The 25,383-nt window shown below is 48.0% G+C and overlaps 1 pseudogene across 1 annotated transcript in view; it reads right to left on the bottom strand.

Moving 5' to 3' along the window:
• The window catches only part of LOC144115074 (uncharacterized), a 290,915-nt pseudogene that overhangs the window by 43,543 nt on the left and 221,989 nt on the right, over positions 1-25,383 (bottom strand). The window contains exons 2-3 of the transcript XR_013311235.1: positions 15,133-15,498; positions 5,502-5,724 (exon numbers count right to left, since the gene is read on the bottom strand). The product of XR_013311235.1 is annotated as an uncharacterized LOC144115074 (transcript). The remainder of the gene's footprint in view (positions 1-5,501; positions 5,725-15,132; positions 15,499-25,383) is intronic.

The following is a 25,383-nucleotide window of genomic DNA, read 5'->3' as shown; positions in this document are numbered from 1 at the left end:
GGAGCATATACTTTTGTGGCTGCATGTTTAGACTGAAAGCATAGTTGGGCTTTTTCGTGATTTCCGTGTTTCAAAACTTCTCCACTAATACGTCTCCACTATGCTAAAGCTCTCTGGTAACACACGCTGTTGACGATAAGTCGTGTGGCTCTCACACCTAAACCACGTGAATTCAAACACAAGATACGCCATTAGGCTTCGTGGCAGCGTTTTTCTGGCTCCAAAATGATTCCGACTGCTCCTAATTCACGAAGACGAAATAATGCTGGGAAACTGCGGATTAGAAAAAAAAATCTTGCGCGTTAGGTGTGTTTGCTGTAATATATGTGCTCCGTACAATAATTTTTTTCTTCGAAGAACAGCTGCCTTTCATACAAAGCATACAGCTTGTTCGACAGTTCATGCCAGCTTGTTCAATGACCCGTATATGAAGATAGTCTGCTAACTGCGCTGTCACCATTTTGTATTCTCTTCGGAAAGTGGTGCAAAGTAATACGAAGAAGTGATATATGTATTGCTCTTTCAGATGAGCGGCTACAGCATAACAGTAATAGTGGACCATAATTTATTCCTCATCTGGAACAACACGAAGGTCTATGGACTACTACGGAACCTAGTTTCCTTTAAACGCTAGTTCACATGCAAGCGACTGAGCGATTGAGCGGCGCGTCGCGGCGACATTTTGCCAACTTTTTCGATCATCGTCGCTCTGGCCGCCATAGCCGCCGCGATGGCTCGAGACAGGTTTTTGCGTTGCGGAGGCAAATCGCGAGCGTTTTCACTTGCATGTGAAGCAGGCTTAACGCCTGGGCACGTATCCTAACTAAACCACAACTCGCATCCTTGTCTGAGACTGGTGCAAGCAATGCTTCTCCTGTCTTCCTCTTTTACAAGCTTTGTGTGTTGTGTCAGGGATCTAATAGCTACAGTATTAGAAATGTTTTCAAGAGCGATTGAAATCCACTCAAGTGCTATTCAATATCGTTCTTACAGAGCAGTCCAAGTCAGATTAATGACCGTAACGAAGGGAACAAACTTCAGAAAGTCCCACACAAGCGCGTATACCATCCATAAGGGGCCGCGTTTGTGTATGGGCTCCCCCCCTCCCACACACACACACACACTCACAACTTGGGAGACCAAAATTTTGAAAAAAAAATCCGCAAAGAGCAACTGTTTTTCACCTGTATATAAATTTACTTGCGCGGCACACTCCCCGATGAGCTGCCGGATGGCGAAAACTGCCTGCTGCTATTATTATGATCATTCTCCAGCATGTATCGTTGTGCAGCTGCGGAGCATTTAAAGCAGAATTCAGACGTATGTATGCTCAATGTGGACGGCAACAGCTGACCACAAAGTGACAGGACTGCTAAGAAGGGCATCGCTTCAGCTCGTCTGCTCATGCATTTCACGTTCGTGGCGTGAGGTGCCTCCGGACACTGCCGTTAAACTTTGTAAAGTTACAGAAATTTTGAATGCAGTTGATGCATAAGAAGGATATTTCGTGTATGAGGGCAGTCGGGAGCAGGTCCCGAGGAGCGGCTACAGCGATAGTGATGAAGAACCTTGAATGTGTCTGCAACCGCGTGCCGGATATAGCTTCAGACTGTAGGATACAATAAAGTAGTTTCCCCGGAATATAGTTGGGAAATTGAGCAGAAACATGCCTATTTTGCTTAAAGGCCGCAACCCGCCAAAATATGTGTGCATACGGTACCTTATTTTGATGAAGTAATAATCCTGTATTGGATTAAACAAAAAGAACATTTCTCTCTCCAGATCAGTTCTAAAAAAAGGCGACAGTAATCGCGTTGTCTGTCCACCTCTTAACCGCGTTCAATTTTGTTGAGCCCTTATTCGGCGCGCCATTTCAACGGTACCGTGCCTGACACGACGCCTAGTAAGCTGCCGTTTTGCGACGCTGAAATGAACAGTGACCATTTATTTTGTTCTTTGCCAGGTGCAATACCACCGATGACCATGAAATTTTTATCGTGAACGCAGTCGCTTGCTGTCAGAGACGCGCTGCTACGTCGGCCCCTGCTGACCAGCTGTGTCTGACGTACACGTAAGTCTGGTATTTGATATTTGCGTTCAAGGTCATCTACTTGTGTAATGAAGCAACGTTTACAACGAAGGAATTTCAGACCCGCTTAGTTTCACTGCAGTGAGATAGAACAAGGTGAAGATGCATGTTCTCTGCGTAGTGCAAGATTTTTTTAGTGCGCTAGCACTTGTAGTGCCTATTCCCCCTCATTCAGTCGTTTTGTGTTTGTAAGCTTGTCTCATGTCTGCATTGTGGCAGGCTGCTCACCTGCCCACCGGGTAATGGTATGTATATATACACACACGCAGATAGGGAATGGAAATGAGAGGCTCGTTTGATGTACACACTCATTCACCTGGACGTTTCAGCGAAGGTGAACCAAATTTTTTTTAAGTAGGATTTTTCAGGTATGAAGGCGGCTTCTGCGACACAATAATACCTGCGTTGGCGGACATAAGAAAACATGTCAATAATGTTAACCAGTAAGCCGCTTAACTAAATTCTTATAATTAACTTCTTAACTTTAATAGTTGCGCTACTGGTTGCGCTTAGAGACTTCTAGCCGGTCGTTAGTAATTTATCCATATTAGGTTTTTGAATTTCGAAAATGAGATTACCCTCGGCGCAGTGCCTCGACAAAATTTGGCTATTTCGACTAGTTACGCGCACTGGACGGGTTGCTTTGCCTGCATGCTTTGCGAAAGCGCATGTATTTCGTCAGGATGTTAGCAAAACTTGTTGGGCCACAGCGCCAAGGGTTGTCGTGTTTTCGAAATTCCATAAACTGATATGGCTATAACTAACGACCGCCTACAAGTCTCTAATTGCAACCTGTAGCCTGTTATAGTTAAAAGTTAATTATCAAAAATTAGTTCAGCGGATAACTTGTTAAATTTATGCACCTCTTTTCGGATGACCGCCAACGCAGGTATCATTGTGCCCCCAAGGCCGCCTTTATACCTCAGAAACATATTTATAAGAATTCTGGTTCCCCTTCGCTGAAACACCTAGTGTATATGCAGGGTATTTTACCTAAGTTTTTACACAACCTTTAAAAACAGGATTTTTGAGTTATAAGAACGCTTTATTTTGGCATAACATTGTCAGCGGTGTAATACATCAGAATACAGCTGGGATGTGCAATCAGGCTGAATAACTAATATTGAATAGATAACTGTATAACTATTACTGTTAGGCACCTTAATTATTGAGAGGTAGCCCAGGGTAAGTAGCCTCCATATCTTTTTTGAAATTTTCCAAAACGCGGTTATCGTTGGCGCAGTGGCCCAACAAATGTTGGCTACATCGGGCCAAAATACATGCGCTTTAGAGAAGCTTGCAGACCAAGCAACCTCTCCAGTGCGCTTAACTCGTTGATATAGCCAAAATTTGTTGGGCCACAGCGCCGAGCGTAACCGCGTTTTCGAAATTCTAAAAACTGATATGGATATTAATTACCGTGGGCTACACGCCGCTAAATAATTAAGGAGCCTAACAGTACTAGTTAAAAAGTTTATTCCATATTTGTTAACCAGCCTGCAAGTTAGCACGTCTTCGCTGTATTCTGATGTAATACACCGCTGACAATGCTATGCTATGCTATGCGACTATGTTGACAATGCTTCTAACTCAAAAAGCCAAATTTTAAAAACGGTGCAAAGCCTTAGGTGAAACACCCTGTATATATTATACACATACCTGCCTAGCGTGTCAGGCGGCAGCTCATTTAATCATGACACGAGAAGAGTAACGTGGGTCGCAACCGAACCCAAGCCACCCAAGTCCCACCGATGGCAGCACCTGCCATAGAAGGGCAGTGGCGCATCGCTTGACCGCTGCACCACTGCGCCAGGAGTGGTGGGAATTAGTCTCCAAAGAATCTATGAATGTAGAGAATGACCAATTCCGCGTATATGGACATTAACCCATAATCGCTGTCCGAACAATTGCCATCCGTGAACACTGGATCTGAACACCGGAACCGAAGGGAAAACCGAGCTGCTAGCGCACTTAATTCGCATTTGGTTTAACTACACACAACGACCATCATTTTTTCTTCTTTTATTAATGTATAAACGCATAACGCTCGGTGATCTGTCAAAGGCTTTCTGATAGACGCATAAAGAAAGAAGACATGATCGCGTAACGTTTCAGCACGTCATGACATGGAACAGCTTGGATACGGCACTATCCTTCTGTGCGTTAGTGGCCCGGGACGTAATCAAATAACGATTTTTTGCCTTTGATTCAGTTACGTTCTAATCTTCGGCGCTATGGCTTCGTGGCTTTCTTTCGGGCACTGAGGAAGGTCTAAAATAATAAAAATAAAATGCACTTTTATATATCTGTTGTGTGCATGCGCGCTTGTGTAGGTTTCGAAACGTAAACTACCGTAGCCAACACTGGACGAAGGCATTTCTGAACGGGAAAGAGTTTATGACCTTAATTTTCGCATATATTTAAAATTTCAATATAGCAATCAATATGCCCGCAAATCTCCTGTCGGCAGCAGTGCGTTTTTTTTTCTATTGAAGTTTCTGCTGTCGTCAAAAGCATTCTCCATTGGTCTTTTATGGCAGTCTTAATTGCTCGATGCGAGCGATGGAAAACCATTAAAAGAAAGATTTTCCTACTCATCGGAAGAGTAGCATTGCCTGCAATAGTTCCATAACAGTAGCTAACAATTTTCCAATATTCAAAATTTTTGCCCAAGAATGTTGGGCATGCCAAGGTTTTACCATTGGCTCTCTCTCTCTCGCTCTTTGCCCTCAATAAAACAACACTATATATTTGTGTTGGTTGGTCTTTTCATTTTCTTTTCATGCTAGTGCACTTTGCGTGTGCACAGTTATAGCCCACCATGGAAATAAGTGTTCCTCAGTGCCTCCTGCTGCCCTCCTTCCTTTGCTCAAATCACTGGTGTGTCTAAAAGGGCACGATATATTCGCGATAACATGGCAGTGGAGAAAGCGGCCCGCTCAGCTGATGTCCTGCATCAAGCGTCTCTGCATTTTCCACGGCAGCAGTCATGACACACGCCGTTCCAGCCTTAGCTGCTGCGTGCGTGGGTTCAGAACAGCCCACATATATTAGATTGATCGATCGATCGATCGATTGATTGATTGAATGAATGACTGGTTGATTGATTGATTGATTGATTGATTGATTGATTGATTGATTGATTGATTGATTGATTGACTGACTGACTGACTGACTGACTGACTGACTGACTGACTGACTGACTGACTGGTTGATTGATTGATTGAACGACCGATCCATCGATCATCTTTTGATGGAGTGATCATTTCTTAGCCTTTACCCGTCATCGGAATGAAAAGCTGAGGGTTACAAGATGCTAGAAGAAAAGTAGGAGCATATCCTCGTAGGCACTGCATTAAGCGTGTCATTCGTCGTTTGTGTGGCCACAGTGTCATGCTCGCCGCGCACTCACTGTCTAGGCACCCGTCGCCGTACTCGAGCGGCGGCGGGATGAGCACACCGTCCAGAGACTCGGCCGAGTCGCCCTCGCAGGCCCCGCCGCTGCCACCGCTTCCCCGGGCCTGGCGGCCGCGGCACGACGAGCCCAGCTCCGTGCTGGCGGCGCCCGACGCGCTGTTCTCCAGGCTGCTGCTGAAGGCTGCCGAGTTGGCCATGGCCGCCGCTTGCTCGGACGCCTGGCAACGGGGAGAGCGCCACGCGCGCGCTGATTGCAGTCCGTACTCAGGAGATAGAAAAAAAAAACATAACAGAGAAGTTGGCGACAGGGAGGCAAAAGCCTCGCGGCATCACCTCTGCCGCTAGGCATGGATTACCTGCATCCCTTTCCGCAGATGGCGTTTTTCCAGCGCTTCGCTTTCTTTCGATCTGCTGAGAGGCGCACTCAAGAGACTCATCAGACTAATCTTTCTAACTCCACTGAATCTATCCAAAACCGGGCAGCTCGGCTTATTTTTAATGACTATTCTTCCTATACTAGTGTCACAGCTCTAAAATCTAATGGAAATCTTCGCAATCTAGAAACTCGACGTAAAATATAAAATAGCCAGGCTCGTTCTCTACCATAAGTTCTATCATTTTCCAATTGATAACAGCGTTATATCTCCCGCTCACCGCCATTCATCCCGGACCAGTCATTCCAAGTCTGTATACCCGCCGCACGCGCGCACATCATCCCACCTTCACTCGTTTTTTCAACAAACAGCGAAAGACTGGAATGATCTGTCTGAAGAAGCGATTCACCACTCCAGTGCGACAAATTTCAGGACAGCCATTGGAAATTTTTTCTTGTGAAGCCACCCACCCTTTAAATCGTCTGTGAAGCCGCCCATCCCTCATGTAAAAGCCCTGTCCAAGGGGCATTTGAGGACTAAATAAATAAATAAATAAATAAATAAATAAATAAATAAATAAATAAATAAATAAATAAATAAATAAATAAATAAATAAATAAGGTCTAAGGTTCAGGGGGGCGGCACGGAGGCTCAGCGCACCGAGTTTTGCTAAGAGGGGCTTGCGGACAAAGAAGCCTAATGATGGTTTTCGTGTCCACTAAACATAATTCCACCTCAACCACGTAAGACCGAGAAAGCAAGCGGCAAAATACAAGTTAAGCGCTTCTTTCTACGCTCAAATGTTCAATTTACGTAGTAAGCCCATGCTAACGCATTACCATGTGAAGTGCGAAAGTGCAGAGCGAAAGCGCAAGGCGGCTCCCGGCTGATGGACGCTCCTTTCCCGGCGCAAGTGTCGCGAGCCTTGGCAACCAAAACTGATTCCGCTGCATCCCGAAGTGGCTATGCGAGGTCAACCGTAGCCTCCGTCATCTCCTCTGCCTGCCTCTCGAGCAGGAGCCCTATACAGTGCGGGCAGGGCAATATTATGCTTATTGGTTTTGTATCGATCGCTACATTGCGGTAGCATTTCGAGCCTTCAACGTGGCTGCGCTGCCACGCTGTCACGTGGTTGGTCACGTGGTTCGCGCGGCGCCGTGACTGGTCACGTGAAGCGGAGTAGCTGCTGAGCAAGTTCCACTTGGCCAGCTGTAGCTATCTTGTCACTCCAAGTTTAACCAGAGCTAAACCATCGCAAATTTTTTTGTCTGCCCCCCCCCTCCCCCCCCCCCCTCCCCCCCCCCCCCTTAATTATGTCTTTCGAGCAAGAACGGCTCATGGCTTTGGCGGCTGTAATATTTGGGAACTTTCCTCTTCTCTCCACCTCAGTACAACCCCTCTCCCGCGAAGCACACATACGCGCTGTTATTCTACATGAATGGTTGACACCATTCAGTTTAGTTTAGTTTATGGTGGTGTAACGTCCCAAAGCATCTCAGGCTATTGAGGACGCCGTAGTGAAGGTCTCCGGAAATTTCGACCACCTGGGGTTCTTTAACGTGCACTTATATCGCACAGTACACGGGCCTCTAGAATTTCGCCTCCATCGAAATTCGACCGCCGCAGCCGGGATCGAACCCGCGTCTTTCGGGTCAGCAGCCGAGCGCCATAACCACAGAGCCACCGCGGCGGCCAGGTTGGCGCCATTCAACCATAAGCTATTTTCTCCTTGCAATGGCAGCTTTGCATATTAAGAAGCGATCGGGAGGTTTGGGGATCTTACTCTCGATGCGATGCCAAGATGCTAATGCTTTCAATCCGTCCGTTGCGTTCCAATCGCGTTAACCAAAGCGTGTGTTCGCATATGTATTCATTATCTTCGATTCCTCGCGGCCAACTTGTGCGTTACTTCAACTGGCGCAGCTACTCACGTCCGCCAAATAGGCGGCTTCTGTGAAGGCAATTAACATGCAAATTAGACATTTGCCTTTAACCCAATTCAAAACCAAGCTCCCTCCAGGAATAACCGCGCCGTTTTCCGACCCTCTGCCTCTTAAACATTTACTATAAAATCCTGTGCTAAAATATAATACTGTAAAGGACTTAATTTTCACGATTTTCGCAAATCGCACCAAGCTCGCGAAAAATAGATCCCGAGAATAATGCATCGAGCTATGATACGGCGAAAAAAAAACAAATATGATGTGAACACATTGTTTCATCCAAGCTAGAAGTGGAAGGTGCGGAGGGAACTCTACCCCCATGATGAAATGGAGGTGTTTAAAAAAGAGTAATCTTCTAAACACGTCGTCTGAGTTCCTGTCCGTTCGCTTTCTGTTTCTTTGCTTTCTTCATGTAGCGCATTTCTCCTCTCCGTGAAATATCTGGAACCCAGCGACGAGTACGAAAACCGTCATAGCCTTTGACGGCCATTGCGAGTAATGCGCTTCATACGCCGCGTCAGCGAATTAAGTTTACGAATAGCAGGGATGTTTACGTCCTGTCTGAGGTTGCGAAATTCGGCAGATATCATAATTACGCCAGAAAACGTCCTCTTTAAGAAACATCAGCCATCTTTGCGTTTTCGTTTTGTCTACTGCCGAGTTCCTCCAAAGGTACCTTTCGCGAGAGCGGGTTACGATGTCGCGTTAACCCCGATCTGCCCTTACAAAGTCAGAAGCCTACAGACCATGGGAAAGATCACAGGCCATGTCTCCTTCGCGAAATTTACTGCTCGCGAAATATTCTTAAACTGCGACTTAAGTAGAATTCGCTAAATATTGAGCTCGCGAAAAATAAGCCGCACAGAGCATATAAAAACCGAAGCACGTGGCAAAAGTGAGGCAACAAACATTAAAGGCATAGGCGTTGGGCGGTCCTGGGTTTCTAAGCTGCGCTTCGTACGAACCATTCTAGTTGTAGTTCGTGCATGTCGTGTTGAAGCAGTTAGGGAGCTGCACACAATGCAAGAGTGATGCATCATAAGCGAAATTCCTCGTTGCGTTGCGTAAGATTCCTCACTATCTAAGGCATTGCAATAAGCCCTTACAAGAGGTAAGGGCTTACCTGAGTTGATTATTTAAGGTCCGGGATCTGCACCTGCGCTATGATACGCGACGCAGTCTGAAATTCTTCAAGGTGGACTGACAGCACACTGTGCAGGGACGTTTTGTATTTTGCCCCCGCAGAAATGCGGCTGGCGTGGCCAAGATTCGAACCCACTTGAACAACATTTCACAGCCCGCGCATCAATTTCCGCGTTGTAAGCGAATGCGAATTATGCTGCGATTCTTGTACTCTACCTGTCTCGCGCCGGTATTTAATATGCGCCCTTTGCATCTCAAAAAACTGAAAAAGAGAAAAAAAAAAGATCCGCGTTCATGGCTTAAGGCTGGCAGCTGCTCTCTCTCTGGCTGCTCTCCTCTCCTGGGAACGATCGGCTAAGGTTCGGGTGGCTTCTCGTTTTGTGGGCTTTAAGCACGCGGTAAGGCAGTAAGCCCGGGCTACGTCTACCCAGTCTCCCGGCCAGGGGAGCTCACCCTGGTCGGCTTCTCTATCCCCTGATCTCCTGCCTTTGGAAGCTTTTTTTGCGCAGCGGCGTCGGCAGTGTCCCTGTTGCGCTGGTGCCTCAGGATGGCGGTGCAATCAAGATGACCAACCCTGGAGCTGTTCGGGCTGCTCTCCAGTCAGACACTTCTCATTATGAGTCCATCTCAGAGGTACGCCAGTTTGGACGCGGCGGGATTCTGCGTAGATCGCCAGACCTCGACGGTGTCAGGGATTTACTAAAGGCCTCATCCTTTGCTTCGCTTCGGGTAAGTTCATTTATCCCTTCACGTCTGGCTTGCCCGAAATGTATCGTTCGAGGCGTGGACTCTTCCCTGTCTCCAGCAGAGACTCTTGAGCTTTTGTCTGCTGCAGGTGTTATTGCTGTGCACCGCTGTAGCCGGGATGTAAGCAGCATGCGGGTGCCTACCGAATCTGTGATTTCCACCTTTGTCGGAAATTCCTGCCCCTCTGAAATTAAGGCATGGCCTCTAATTTTTCGGATAACCCTTTGTTATCTAGGCCTCTGCAGTGCAACAACTGCTGGCGCTATGGCCATAGCGCCGGCGGTTGCAAATCCAACTTGTGGTGTTGCAACTGTGGGGACGCTCATGCAATGAGCACCTGCACTGAGCAGAACGAGAAGTGTTGCCTTTGCGATGGGGCACACTCTGCAAACTACTCAAATTGTCCCGCCCGAGCGCAGGAAATTCAAATTGTAGAGATAATTGACAGAAAACGCTGTTCGCGCCGTGACGCTGTTACAGAGTTGAAAGAACGTGCCCACGGTTATGCAGGTGTGACCGCTCGTCAAGGAGTCATGTTATACTCGACGCTGTCCCAGGCAATTGCAGCTGCTGTGGAGGCTTTAATGCCTAAAATGGTAGAAATGATTGCCGCAAGTGTACCGGAGTGCCTTACAAACGTTCTAGCGACTCAGCTTACACATGCCGTGCAGGCCGGTTTGGCCCCTCTCTGGACAGCAATTACCTCTACTCTTACCCGGTCTACAATTCCTGAAGCATCTCAGCACCAGGAACGTGCTACAGCCCCTTCCGCGGTACTTACCTCGGGTACTTCGAGTGATGGTATCATCTATAATTCCGAGATGATGGAGCCTGATGCGCGGGTTCTCAAGCGCAGCGGGTCCCCCATGTCTCATTCGTCTTCTCCACGTACCCAGCCCAAATCAAAGAATCATCAGCTTGGCACCAGGCCCAAGGATACCATTTTGGGGCAGGCAGTTGCTGCTGCTAGGCTTTCGCAACCATAGTCTCGTTACGAGTTCTACAGTGGAACTGTCGCTCTATTATTTCAGCTTCCACAGATTTACTCTGCATTTCTACCCATCATAATCCGGATGTCATAATTCTGCAAAAAACCTGGCTTTCAACCCATAAACATTTCCATTTTAAAAATTACAATTCATTTCGCCTAGATCGCCAGTCAAGAGGAGGTGGTTTACTAACTTTAGTCTCCAAAATTTTGCCACAGGCCTAAGGTATCTTTTCAACAAATGTCTCCTGACTGTGAGATTTTGGCATTAGACTTTGTACTTCCTGGGTGCTCTCCATTTTCCATAGCAAATTGTTATTTCCCCTCTGGAGTACACGATATAAGACCCCTGGAGTTGTTACTCGCTAACTGTAAATACCCAGTTCTCGTGGCTGGCGACTTCAATTCTCACCATGTGTCGTGGGGTTTCAGGACTAATCTATGCGGCAAGCGCCTTTGGGACTGGGTTTCTGATCACAACCTTATGCGCTTAAATTCAGGATCGGCCCCTTACCTCCGTGCACAGACTCAATCTGTTTTAAATCTCACGTTCACTAGTCCTGACACTGGCGTAACGGATTGCTCTACTGTTGATTGCGGCACCTCAATTGACCATATACCTATTCATTTTGATATCGTATGTTGTGTAACTCCTGCGTCTGCTCAGTTGCAGCCACTTATAAATTATGACAGATTTCAGACGGCGTTGCGCTCTGCCCTTGCGTCAGTGTCTAACATCGCCGAGGCCCACCTGTCAACAAGCATATGTCTGGCTATAGAAGAATGCCATAAAGAGTCGGAGTTTCTGGTGCGGCCAACAAAAGGGAATTCGTCTACCCGGTGGAATGCGGACTGTACAAGAGATTACAGGCGGAGGAAGGCAGCATAGAAAAAGCTCCTTCATAACCAGTGCCAAAATAACTGGAGCAATTATAAATTTATTGCAGCCACCTTTAAACCCACAGTTTCTCGTGCGAAGGAAAAATATGACTCAGAACATCACGATTATCTTTCAAAGCCGGGCAACCGACATGCACTATTCGGCTTTCTACGGTCTAGAGAACAGCTCACGTCCTCTCGTAATTTACAATAAATAGTTATGTCACCTAAAGAAGCTATCCAGGCAGTTGAATTAATTGCCACGGCCCTGCAAAAGCGGTTTTCGTCTCTACTGCCTTTGCGACCAATGTTTTTTGCGTCAGTGGTGCCAAATAATAATGCATCACAAGTTAATCTATCGCAGATTTTCCAAGTTGTACAGAGATTACCAGCTGCTGCTCCTGGTCCTGATGATGTCAATACAAAGATGCTCAAGATTCTCTTTGAAGAGTCTCCCAACTCCTTATTTCACCTAATAAACTACTCTCTCAAACACGCTTGGATACCTTCAGAGTGGAAGCTGTCCAAGGTGATCCCTTCACTTAAAAATCAGGGTGGAGGCTATGAATTGGATAATATTAGGCCAATTTCTTTAACATCAAACGTGGTAAAGTTGATAGAAAGGGTGTTACTAATTCGGGTGTCAGCCATTGTGGACCGCAAAACTATACTCAGCCCGTGCCAACTCGGTTTCCAGCCACGGTGTTCGATATGGAATGTACATGCTGATCTTGAGAGCAGAATTCTCCTTGCTCGTCGTCAACGCCTGGTCGCGGCTTTGGTTACGTTAGATGTCGCCAAAGCTTACGACAGTGTAGAACACTCCATCCTGATACATAGGCTACAGTCTCTTCAATTTCCAGATTATATAGTTGCATGGATATCTGCATTTCTTCATAACAGGGAATTCTTTGGCGTCCATAATGGTGTTCATTCAGAGAGGTATAGACAAACGCGAGGTGTACCGCAAGGAGCTGTTCTTTCTCCTGTGCTCTTTAATATTCTGTTAAGCTCAATTCCTCTCCACCGCCATGTACGCACTTACGTCTATGCAGACGACATTGCGTTTTTTGCGGCTGCGCCGGATATACATTCCCTGTATGGTCTTTTGCAGTCATATTTGAATACACTTGAGCACTGGCTGAGCAGCTTACAGCTGAAGTTAAATGTTAGCAAATGCGCCATCCTTGTTTTCCCTCTATAGAATCCTGTAGCGGTCTCTCTCACTTGCCAGTTACAACCAATACCGCAGGTTGAATCCCTAAAATACCTTGGGGTCATTTATGACGAGAAACTCACCTGGAGACCCCACATTGACCATGTCGCGGTGAAAGGGGCTCGTGCCGTGGGCATGTTACGGAGATTATGTCATCATCGGTACGGCATGCGCAGAGATGCGCTATTAATGATGTACATAATGTATGTCAGGCCAATTTTAGAATTTGGATCAGTGTTGTTTTCAGACTCGGCTGCCTACAAACTTCGTCCTCTCGTCCTTTTAGAGAGGGAAGCACTTTGGGTGTGCCTCGGCCTCCCAAAATCTGTGGCTACCAATGTGCTGTACCTTGAAGCCCGCATTCCCCCTCACTTATCTCGTCTTCAATTTTTAACCGTGCAGGCTTACCTCAGAATCTACGAATCTCATTTCCACCGTTCACAAAGTATTTTATGTTGCCAGCCGACCTCCTTTTTTAGTGCCCTCTGGTCTCGTTTTCATACCCCACAAGAAGTGTTTGTGCAAAGATTACTTGATCCTTTAGATGTGAAAATTTATGACATCCTTCCTGCGCTATGCAGAGGGCCCGCTGTCCACATTGTTTTCGGCGATATTTTCCCCCAAAATGCAAAGCTTTTGCCACCCTGTATTCTAAATGGTCTACTAGACGATCATCTAAGGACCCTACCTACAAAAATTGCAATAGCAACCGACGCATCGCAGTGGAATGAAAAGGCACGTGTGGGAATATTCTGTTCGCATTTAGACTGGTCCTTTTCACTGCGCCTTCGAGATTTCTCCCTATTTTTCAAGCAGAGTTTCTGGTAGTAGTACTTGCCCTGCGCAAGCTACACCCCTCTATTACCGCAGTGGCAGTAATTCCCGATTCCTTACCTCTGTGTTCGTCCCTCGTCGCGCATTTTGACGGTCCCATTTTGAACACATTCTTGTCCGTGCTTTCTCCGCATTTAAGTCTTGTTCATTTAGTATGGGTTCCCGGTCACAGCAGTGTGACAGTTAATGATATTGCTGATACGCTCGCAAAAGCTTGCCTAAGCGGCCCCGTGTTGCCTATCATCATGGCTACAGCCTATATTACAGCATCTAGGTTTCGGCGACGTGCGTTTTTAAGCACGCAAGACACAACACTTGTAACATCGGCGGATTATCAGCACCTCAGATATTCTTGGAACAGGCAAGTTTGTCGATCTCGGCAGCTTGAACTATCTCTGACGAGGCTGCGGTGCTGTATCCCTCCTCTAAATTTCTATTTACACAGGTCGGGTTTGGCGCTCTCTCTCATTTGTGCATTTTGCCGTGAGCCTGAATCTATAGAGCATTTTTTGCTCTATTGTCGCCGATACAGCTCTTTGAGAAGAAGGTTGCTGGAGGAGCCCTTGCGGCCCCTTCGCCTTAGTTTAAGCAGCCCGCTCTTGCTATCATTTGGTGCCACCACATTTGGGTTCAGCCACAGATCTGTTTGTTCCGCTGTTCTAAATTTCCTGCTAGAATCTCACCGACTTTCTTTGAATTTTCTTTCCTCTCAATTATTACATTTTGACTTAATAATTCTGTTCCACTCCATCTATTTATTATTATTATTATTATTATTATTATTATTATTATTATTATTACTAATTTTGAAATCAAAACTTTCATCCCTTTTCTCTTCATGAGGAAGAATTCTCCGGTGTTGCTTTCCCGCGTGCTTTTCATTTTAATTACCTGAGTACAGATGAATAGTCACCCGATTCTTGGCCGATCCCCCAGTGTGGGTATGTGCATCTTTTGATAGGCTAACAACAACAATTAGTAAGGTTCCCATTCTGCTAGGAGCATGTAATGGAGTGGTAAACGGTCTTATTCGACAAGCTATTTCTCGCCAAAGATTTATTTTTTACAATTGTCGCACAAGTAGCGCTCCGCGCTCTCAGGAGAATTTGGTAAAACGCCTTCGGCCAGGACCACGGAGCAAGACTCTGTGGCCAGGACTAACCAAAAAATTGGCGGTTGTTTAGCTCTGGTTAAACCTGGAGTGACGCGATAGCTACAGCTGGCCGAGTGGAACTTGGTCACGTGGCCAACCACGTGACGAACCACGTGGTTCGTCAGTCACGTGATCAGACACGTTTTTTTCTCCGCACCACGTGACCAACCACGTAACAGCGTGGCGGCGCCGCCATTGCCATGGCGCCGCCACGCTGATGGCTCGAATCGCTACCGTAATGTAGCTATCGCTACAAAACCGCAAGTCTCTTGAGCACAGCTCTCCTTGTTCCTTCGCCACTGCCTCCTATTAAACTCGCGCCAAGCCTATTTCGCCGAGCACTCCTCACCTTCCGGCACATGAACCTCCATCCGTGCTGCGAGGAGGCCTTGTGCGCGATGAGGCCCAGGGCGAGCAGCCACGAGCGTGAGCCCAGCTCGTCCTGGGCGGCCAGCACCAGCGGTGACCGGCCCTGGCACACCAGGACCAGCGCGTTAGGGAAGCGCTTCGAGTCCGACGTAAAGCCCACGTGCACCGTCTGCGCCAGGTCGAAGCAGAGGCGGCAGCAGGCAGGCGCTGCCGGCGGGGGCCGCGCGCCGCCGCAAGCGGACGCCGCGCACTGCGACATGGCCTCTTCCTGGCTCGTGTACATCTCCAGCAGGGGTCCCCGCTCGCTTGTCTCGTCCTTGAGCACCAGGAAGCGCTTGTGCCACGCCTGCGGAGATAGGCGCCAGCCAGTGTCAGCAAGGGGCCAGTTGACGGTGGATGATGGGTGGCGGTCTAGGTCATGACCCTGATTGCGCAACCGCTGTACAGTCTAAACAACTAATGTACAGCGAACAAATGGGTGGGGGAGGGAGGGAATGGGAGAGAGTACAATGTTTGTCGTGGAAACTAAGGTAAATTGGACACGGTGCACGGACAAACTTTCACGCTTAGGCTTTGCATGTTCTTGTCTGGAGTATTGCACTGAGAGTGACGAGCAGCTTATCCGTGCCCCAGAATTATTCCGCGTAATTTTCTTAAGCCCAATTGTGATTGTTCTTAAGACGATGTGCGCACGCATAAAGACAGGCACATGAAGAACACAGGGAGACGGAAGGAGCGCTCTTTCCGTCTTCCTGTGTCTCTCTTTTTGTGTGCGCAACTCGTTTTAAGAACAACCATGAACCAACTAGCCCAACAAGAAGTTCTTCTAAACTACCCGATTGTGTTTGATCATTGCTGATTGCTCCAGCGCTGTAGCGTCGCTATTATCCCCTCGATCGGTCAGTCGGTGAGGCGGATAACCGCGAAATGAAGCACATTGGAAAGAATCTTAAGAAAGTGCAGTAAGACACCTCGCCTGCCAAAAACTTCGTTTCTAAAGCAGTGATGCTCCGTCTGCTTTAAGAGATCGCTGTAGGGTAGCGACCGGTTCTCCAAGAGAAGTGTTTTTAGGCATTTTCGCTCTCTGTTGTCCTCCGTTTATGAACGAATTGTGATGGAGGTTCTCTTCGACACCGTATTCAAGCAAATGATGTGATGCTGGCTCAAATTCCGGCTTGTTTATGCAAGATTTATTTGATCCTGTCAGACCTATGCGCGTTCTTCCGAGTGACAGTGTATAGAGGCAGCACACGGCACGAGTTCTTTGCTGTAGGAAAAGACGGGGAATAGCCGCCCTGCGCAGGCTTTGAAAAATTCCTGTGCTGTACTGCCAATTCGCAGAGCTACTGGAGCAAGGAATATGGCTTCCCATCTGCATGCTTCACAGAAGTTTGGTTGGGGGGGTCAATTATGAGGACTAGAATTTACACTTTTTAAATAGAGTGCTATAGCAAAGCGAATGGTGTGACGTCCTCGCAATATCAGGGCATCCTGTAGGCGCCAAAACCCTTCTTCAGCATGCTTTTGAAACCTTGGGCATGGAGATTAGACTCTCGCCTTCCTTATCGCATTCTCGAGACATATGCGAATACATGTGAGATTGTCTCTGTTTGTCTCGTGTGTCACATATGGTGCCTCTCTCACCACAGTGTGTACACTGTCTGCAGTACTGTGTTCAGCCACACCGGCGAAGGTCGAATGTGGAGCAGAATTAGCAACCTGCTTCATTTTGTGTCGATCGCATACAACGAGAGCGGTGCTGAAAGCTTTTTTTTGTTTTTGTGCAGTTTATCGTTATATCGTGCGTGTGTTTAGCAGCGATGAAGCCAAGAGTGTACACATCGGGAGAGCCAAGGAAGATATGAAGCAATATTCTCACACAAATCAAGGCAAAATGCGATTTCGCGTGGCCGAAGAGTCGTAGAATAATGATCCCACCCTTCATTCTCGCTCATTTCCGAATGACGCCTCCCTCAAAACACACATTTCACTAAAAATTCCACTACGTCACGACTGCCGAGGAGGACGCCGGTGATTTCTGTCCTTAGTGAATGCGGCACGGCAGATATTGCGAAGAAGGAAAAGGCCCGCCACTTACGCACGCAACTAAGCTTGGAAATGCGGATTTGTAAGGCACAACTATTTTGCTGACCAAGGGCAGTTTATTTCGCAGTATCAATGGAAGTCGAATTAAACTTGAAATTTCAGCTAAACGAATTACCAAGGAATTAGAGTGAAATAACTAGGCGAATAAGATTGAATGCGGTGCAGTGAATTTGGCCGGGACTCTCAGGTTATGAGTATGCATGTTACCGGTATCCCTCAAGGAGAAAATATACGACAGTTGCATTTTGCCAGTGCTCACTTGTGGGGCAGAAATTTTCAGGCTCACGAAAAGGGTTAAACTGAATTTGAGGACAATGCAGACATCTATGGAAAGGAAAATTACAGGTGTGACGTAAGGGACAGGAATAGAGCAGGATGGATCAAGGAACAAATGTGAGTTAATAATATCTTAAAGGAAATCAAGAGGAAGCAGTCTGCATGGGCAGGGCATGTAACGCAAAGGAAAGATAACCGATGGGCCTGTTAGGGTATTGGAATGTATTCAAAGGGAAGGCAAGAGTAGCAGGGTCCAGCAAAAAGTCAGATGGGCGGATGAGATATGGGAACATTGCGGGGTTAAGATGGCCGCAGCTGGCAGAGACCGGTTAACTGGAGAAAAAAAATGGTAGGAGTTTAACGTAGTTAAACCGAGGAGACGTGCGAAAGCGGGAGTGCATTCTTCAATTGGAGTGGGCACTTAAGCTCCGCCTTAAGGGTATGACGCGATATCTTTAGTGGGTTAATGCCCATATAATTGGTCATTCTCTACTCAACAATCATGGATGGCGGCGAGTCCTCGTGCACTACCAGTGCAATGGCGCAGCGGTTAAGTGATGCACCACTGCACAGACAGGTGGCTGTTTCGATCATAGCCACCGGTAGGAGTTGTGCGACTCATGTTGCACTTGCCGAGTAACCTCTCGCGCAGCTGGTGCGACGCTCCTCCGAATTTAACCGAGCTTACCCGAGTAACTCGCGTAAGCTCGGGTATTAACTCGGGTTGCTAGGCAATGACACAAGATCGTACGTACGTACGGTGAACGTACGTACGGTGGCAAGATTCTTGCTCGGTGTTGGTGACCGTATGAGTGCTTGTGCACTAATATGGGAGAGGCCTTTGCCCTGCAGTAGGCGTAGTCAGGCTGCTGCTGCTGATGATGATGAGTTACGCCTGCTGCATTTTTCCCCAATCCCGTTGAAGAAAAACTAGATCTAAAATCTAGCTTTCTGAGGAAATCGTTCAAGTTCTGAATAGAAGAAATAGCCTCGATGCAAGGTTTTTTCCTTGAAAGTGGCTCAACGTCGCTCCAAATGCACAGAACACTGTGAACAAGCTCCAGATACGACTTCTACAAAAGTGTTGAATAAAAGAGAAATAAGTACACCGTCGAGGCAACTAGCTTGCCGTTTTGTCACTCTCTTTTCTGTAGCACAGCAGTTAATTAGGTGACTCCTAGCAACTTTGCCCAGCGAAACGGCCATCTGTTATCGGGGCTTGCTTTCCGCTCTATCCATCGTGCCTGTCAGTTATATTCACCAACTAATCGAGCGCTTAACTCCTGGTTAGCTTCGGCCAAAACAGATCAAGAAACTGATGAGCGTTGGACAGAAAAGAAAAAAGTAAACGTGGCTTCCCTACTTTTCATTGCTGTTATAAGTTAATGGATATAATCTCAAGGACTGCAGGTGGCTTTCAGACTGTATAGTGGATTGCTGCGAATAGGCCGCCGCAAACCAATACCTGGCATCCTTCGCAATCTCCCGGCCGCAGCGGCCGCCTTTCGATGGATGCGAAATGCAAAAGATGCCCGCGTGCCGTGCGATGTCACTGCACGTTGGAGAGCGTGTACGCAATCGAAATTAATCCGCAGCCTACCACAACGGCAGCTCTTCTCATTTCATACATTCTCTCACGGCTCGGTTCGGGCGTCCAGCCTGAGTGAGACAGCTACTGCGCCTTATCTTTCCTCATAACCAACTGCTACTATTAAAGATTTCATTCAAACATTCGATTTCAATTATTTGAGAGAATTTCACTCTCTAAGTCTCCGCTTCCTAGCCTTTTATGACTTCATAAATGAAGGCCCAGAGTCGCATAAGTGGGACAGAGGAGGCAGCAACGCTTTCATCACGGTCGATACACTGCGGCAATATCGGGGAATGCCTGTCGCATCCCGTCCGTCAGGCATGCGAAAAAAATCTGACTCGCCGTCACGCACGCTCCTCGTCCGATGCGCAGTCGGCGTGCATCGTGTTGACCGAAAGGCCAAAGCTGCCGGCGGACTCTGTGCCCGCGGGGTGGCCGAGCTGCTGCTGCCTCCGCTGTCCGCTGCTCTCGCGGCGCAAAGGCGCGAGCTCCCTGCGTTGCGCATACGCGGCATCCCCGGCTCCGATAATCGCGCCTGCGATGGGAGCCGCTGGGGCGCGCGCCTGGAGCTGAAGTCGTCCTTTAACGCGCAGCTCTAGGCGCTCAACTCCGCCTCTGCTCAGGGGGCTGCTTCGCGTTGCTCGTGGCTATTGCGCGTCTGCTTGAAGCGTCCGATACGGAACTCACGCGTAGAACCTACTCGAGCACTTTGACCTTCGAGTAAATGAGATGGCACTGGGCTTATGGGGTTCCTCAAGTGGCAAATGTGCAACTACTTGAACACAATAAGGCATCATGCGACTTCAAGGCAACGCAAAGGTGTTAACACCTAGATCAGAGGAAAGTAAAAGCGAAAGTTGGCAGTGGGAACTTTAACGGAAACGATAATAAAGCTAAGCTACCTCGCACTGAATGCGATAGAAAAAGATTGATACGTCAAAAATGGGCTGTGGAAGCTAGATGCGGACATCATCTCCCCAGTAATCACTGTTACTTCACTGCAGGTACCGCGAACGGTACCATTACCCGCACGAGCCTTCTTTAAAGTCAAGGTAGTAAATCAGGAAGAATTGTGAAGGAGCGTTACGAGGTCAGTGCTGTTGCCGATCAGTAAACGACCATCGAGTGTAGAAAGAACTTAAACGAATCGTTTATAAATGAACTCGTTAATTGTTCAAGGGTTTGCCTTGTAAACTACAAATTTATGCGCATGTTTGTTTTCTCGTATGTTGTCTCTTTCGATCCCCCCCCTCCCCCCTACCCCTTCCCTTCACAGCGCAGTTTATTTTTCTACATTTTCTGCTCTTTCATTCGCCCATCAAATCAGCGTGATTCCTTTCATTATTGAATTTCGTGACAGGCACACAAAAACATCGTTCCCACCTTCACGGCACCGCCCTGCGACACGGGTCGTTTGTCATGACATGATCCATACGGCCCCGTCAGTAAGCGCAAGGCGCTGTTTATCCCTTCATCATGGCCCAGGTTGCAGCGCGTGCCCGCAGAGTCGTAACCGGCGACGGCCCCTCCGGGAGCGCTAATACCGCTGCCCACTGTTGGTCGTGGCTTCCAGTCCGTATACATATTATATTGACACACGTACACGCGCCAGCGCCACCGAAGTGCCGCCCTGCAACAGGCGGGGGCCGCCTCCGGAAACAATACGTGCGCGAAGGAAGAGCCGCGGTGCACGAGACGACCTGACCGTGTTCACCGCGATTGATTAATTTTTTAGATGCACACGCTCCTCTCGCAGCGCGCGGGGCTCGATGCGCCGAGGCCTCCTCTGGTCGTGGGAAGAATCTTCTGGCGCACGCGTGGGGCTGCGCGATGGACGCCATCCGACATCGACAGCGGCAGAACATGCACGGACATGGCCAGAGCGAGCACGCACGCCTCAAGACGCCCAAGAGGGGACAGTGGATCCGGTAATCGGGTTCTTTCGGTGCTCGCGGACTGCGTATCACATGGCGTCACGCCCAATGGAGGGCACACGGGAGAATGCAAGGATTGAGGAGAATTCCATTGTCGTCGATTGCGTGCACCCCTAGCGATTGTTTCATGTGTGTGCGGGTAGGTTGGGGGGCGTGTGTGTATGCGGGCATATTTTTGTTCTCCATTTGCATACGCAATGTGATTGCGCAAGCATTGTGTGACACATACTTTCCGCAAGTTTGTTTTTCCGAAGGGAAAGGAAGCAAAAGATTGCTAAAACGGCTGTAGGGAATTGGAAATACCAAGCAAGGAACTGAAAGAAAACAATTCTGCCGTTTCCAAAGGCAGTTGGGATCTTTCTGTTTATTGCGAAAACTGAATTGACTTCGCTGAGATGCATAGCCTTTGTTTCACATTATCTCTTTATCAACATATCGTTCTATGTTAACCACTTGCCATTATTAATGTACACTGTGTGATCGTTTCATTATTGCACGCATAGCTTGGCTGTACTGCGTTTATATTCCAAAAGATTTAGTTGTAGTGCAGGTGGCTAATGAACAGCGATAATACGAGCGCAGTGCATGCGTTATGAAGCACGCCGTGCGCTGTGAGATCACATGCTGGAAAATTTACAGACACGGACAGCTGAAGGTGAAAAGTGTCAAGGTGCTATCCTAGCTCTGCGTTTTTAGCCATGTCCGTAGCACGCACGTTTCAGCACGGTTCTTCATACTGAAGTCTACGCGCCCACGTTTCGCGTTTAATTTTCCATCAAAAGCACACTCTTCTGTTCAGAAAGAGTATCCAACGTCTCTCTAAAGAGTGGAAGCGCTTATCGCTCTAATCAACTGCAACAAAGTTAGGGAGAGAGCCAGTTGGCCGACCACCTTGCGAAGGCTGCGACACAAAAGATGACGACCGAGGAAAAAAATTCAAAGGAAGGACACGGACACGAAAGCTCGTACCTACCTTTTTGTTTTCCCCCCGTTCTCTTTTGCATTCTGACTTTCATAAGCTTCCATATGAACGCCGGCGGTGAACAGGACTGGCGTACTCAGTGAAGCATTACTTCAGGCATACACATTCCGTTCTCCCGTAGTACAAACTCCGTAAGACTTTTCCTCGCTTCATTCCCAAGGAGACGACATATCATAGCCTAATTTAGTTTTTACTTGCGCGCCAGCGCGTTCGAGTTGAATAAGCGTGTCTCCGATGTGCGCAAAACATTCGACGAACCACATACACGGGAGAAACACAAGGACCGGCGTGTATGTGGTTCGTCTAATGTTTTGCGTACATCGTTAATCTGTTTCGCCATGTACCAACTAGGCCCGACAGAAATGTTATTGAAGCTTGTCTCCATGGCGTACACACGAAGCCTTAGGAGATTTAACTTTCTATTTGCTCAAAAGGATGAAGGCTCCCGAAGGCAAGTGGTTGGGTCCGCTAGTTCAAGGCTCCAGCATTCTCGGCTGTCCAGCGAGCTCTCCTATCCAGCTCTTGCTGACGTTCGAGCTTCGAACTGGAAAACGCAGCTTCCCACTGCGCAGGTGTGGGAAAACTATTTCTCTGTATGCCTGGTTTGTCCTGGCACCAATATATCCTGTGGAATAAAGCGGGCCCTCCGCCGAAGTGGGGGTCTGTGTTCGTGTATAGTCGGGATTTTGGTCTGAGCTAGCTGGTTCGTTCCTACAAAACGTTAATCCAGCGAGAAGGAACGAGGACAAGAGAAAACATACAACGTAGCACACGTCAGCGCCGCCCGCCCCGTGTTCTCTTTTCTCGTGTCCTCGTGCCTTTGCGCTGGATTAATCTGTTCGTGTACAGTCGTGGGTGTATTTTGCTGGGCAAGCTCAGGTTCGGATAGCTCTTTGTGGTTGTCGCCGAGCTAGTGACTGCTCTCTATCGAGGCCATTGTGCGGAGGGGAGTGCTTCCTCCTGGTGGCTTTTTGGTGTTCGAGAATGGCCCCGTATAGTCCAGTGACCGCTCTGGGTTCCTCGTCACCTGTCGCTGCCCGATTGGCGTATCCTCGGGAGCACGCGTCGACAGCTTGATTCCCCCGATGGCCGCCATGTGTCTCGGGGTTCAAGTGATGGAGCATCTTGCCCTGGTTCTCTTGTTGTGACTCTTCAGGATGCGCGCGGCGGTCTTAGCTATGCTTAAAATCATGCTAACATTCACAGCGCAAGACGAACACGGACACGAGGGGAGACACCACAAAGCGCCGACTTCAACAAAAGTTTATTGCTGTGCGAGCGACTATATATGGTGTACAGCGGACATGCGCAGCAACGAAAAGGTACAATCATTCATGAGCATCTGGTAGCGGCGCCACATCGCAAGCGAACACATCATTTTCTGCACACGACAAAAAAAAGGAAAAAACAAAAAGCTAAAAAACCTAAAAAGCAGTACGCGCACAAGAACGTCGAAGCCATAATACTCATTCCGAAATTCGCAAGATATGACGCTCCTTATCACTTAACAGCAATGATGGAGTGCTGACACAGTGATCCCTTTTTTTTGCAATCTCTGCAGCCTCAGCAATCTCCCTGGCTGTTTGGCTTATGTACTTGTGAAGGATGGTGGTTCCTCCCAAAGAAGGACCACGTTCCTTGCACTGTTGGCAATCACGGCAGTGTATGCCGAGATGACGAGATGCCCCGATGAAGCTGTTTTTATGTTCCATGAGCCTCTCGTTGAGGCACCTGCCTGTTTGGCCAATGTAGGCTCGTCCGCAGGGCAATGGAATCGAGTACACCACGTATGCGTCCGCTACTAAATGCGCTGCAGGCGTCCTGTGAGTCCGTGACGATTTGTGCCGGTTCGCCACCCTGGTCTGAGTCATGGCGAGAGCGATAGCCACTTCCTCAGCCTCCAAGATACTGCCGCCGCGGAGCGAGGCACTGCAGTCATCCCGCAGTCTTTCAACCTGTCTTTCAAGGTGGTCACCGGCAGTCCCAGCGCAAACTTGTAAGTACTCTTTAGGGTGACCTCAATTTGCTATTTTCCTTGTTGATAGGTACTTGGTAGGGGCGGCTGTAGACGATTTAGCTCACCCCAAGGGCCTGTACAAGTCTCCAGGTGTCTTCTTCTTTCATTCCTCGTTTGCGGTTTGATACTCTCGAAATCATACGTGAAATATGTGCCGTGACATTGGTTGCCTGTCTTATGGTGTGGTGAAATCTGCAGTTGTTCTGCATTCACATACTAACATCTATGTGGATATCGATGGTGGTGTCTGGGTCTTGCCTTTTCCTGCTCAGTCTCAGTTGCTCTGGTTTCTCCGGGGAGCCAGTTGTGGCCCATACCGACGTTGTCCACATAAATGGCATGGCCAACGGCTTGGATTCCCTGCAAAAGGAGGCAATCCCGGTCATGGTGATTTTGAAACGCATGGAGGAAGAAATGCTTTCCCGCACAGGTGTATTTTCTCTCCAAAGGTGAGCCTGCTCAAGCCGTTCAGCACCGCCTGGTGGCTCATATTTTCGCACGCCACCTTCTGGCCTAGTGCCATGAGCACGTGTTCTCCCAAGTGCAACTTTTTTTTGCACATAGCTTTTAATTGTGACGCAAGTGTGGAATATTTTAAGGTACTGTTATGAACATATTGATGGAAATTGTCTAATCTTCCGATGCGTAGCAAAATCTTGTTTTTAAAGTTTGTCCTGCGCTCGCATCGAATAGTTAAGACTGCCACAGAAAACCAACGCGGCGAATTTTTTAGAATAAATAGCATAAAACTACAAGCGTCGGGCGGGGGGGGGGGGGGGGGGGACTGCGGATAGATTGATTGCTATGGTGCGATCTTAAGATGTGCGAAAATATTTCGTTCATAAACAACTGCCCGTTGAGAAAATGCGTTTGTCCAAAATTTCTTGGTATATTTGGAACCCCGCTCAGGACTGCTTTCATCTGAAGGAGCATATCTTGTATGAACAGCTTCGGCCGGAAGCCAAACAGCGTATGCGTAATGAGTAGAACGTTCTTGCGGGCTAGTTGGTTCATTGCAGAAAAAAGGTTAGTACTGCGCGAATTCGACACGACAGGAGAACAAGAACAAGCACGACAGGAACAAGCTGCGCCTGTGTTGTCGTGTTTGTTCCTGTTCGCCTGTCATGTCTAATTCGCGCAGCACTAACCTTTTTTCTGCGGAATGAGGTCGTTTCTTCGAGGTGATTCTGCAGTCTGGCATGTGCAACTCTCTCGTAGACTTTCCCCAGGCACGACGTGAGTGAGATCGGTTTGAGGTTGACTAGGTTAGGTGGCTAGCCGGGCTTTGGAATCATAACAATCTCCGCGTGATTCCACTATGCGGG

This window comes from Amblyomma americanum, chromosome 1 (genome assembly GCF_052857255.1).
Source record: "Amblyomma americanum isolate KBUSLIRL-KWMA chromosome 1, ASM5285725v1, whole genome shotgun sequence".
In the NCBI taxonomy this organism is placed as follows: Eukaryota; Metazoa; Arthropoda; class Arachnida; order Ixodida; family Ixodidae; genus Amblyomma; species Amblyomma americanum.
The sequence above is the reverse complement of the archived record's forward strand: the minus strand, read 5'-3'. Positions and strand labels throughout refer to the sequence as shown.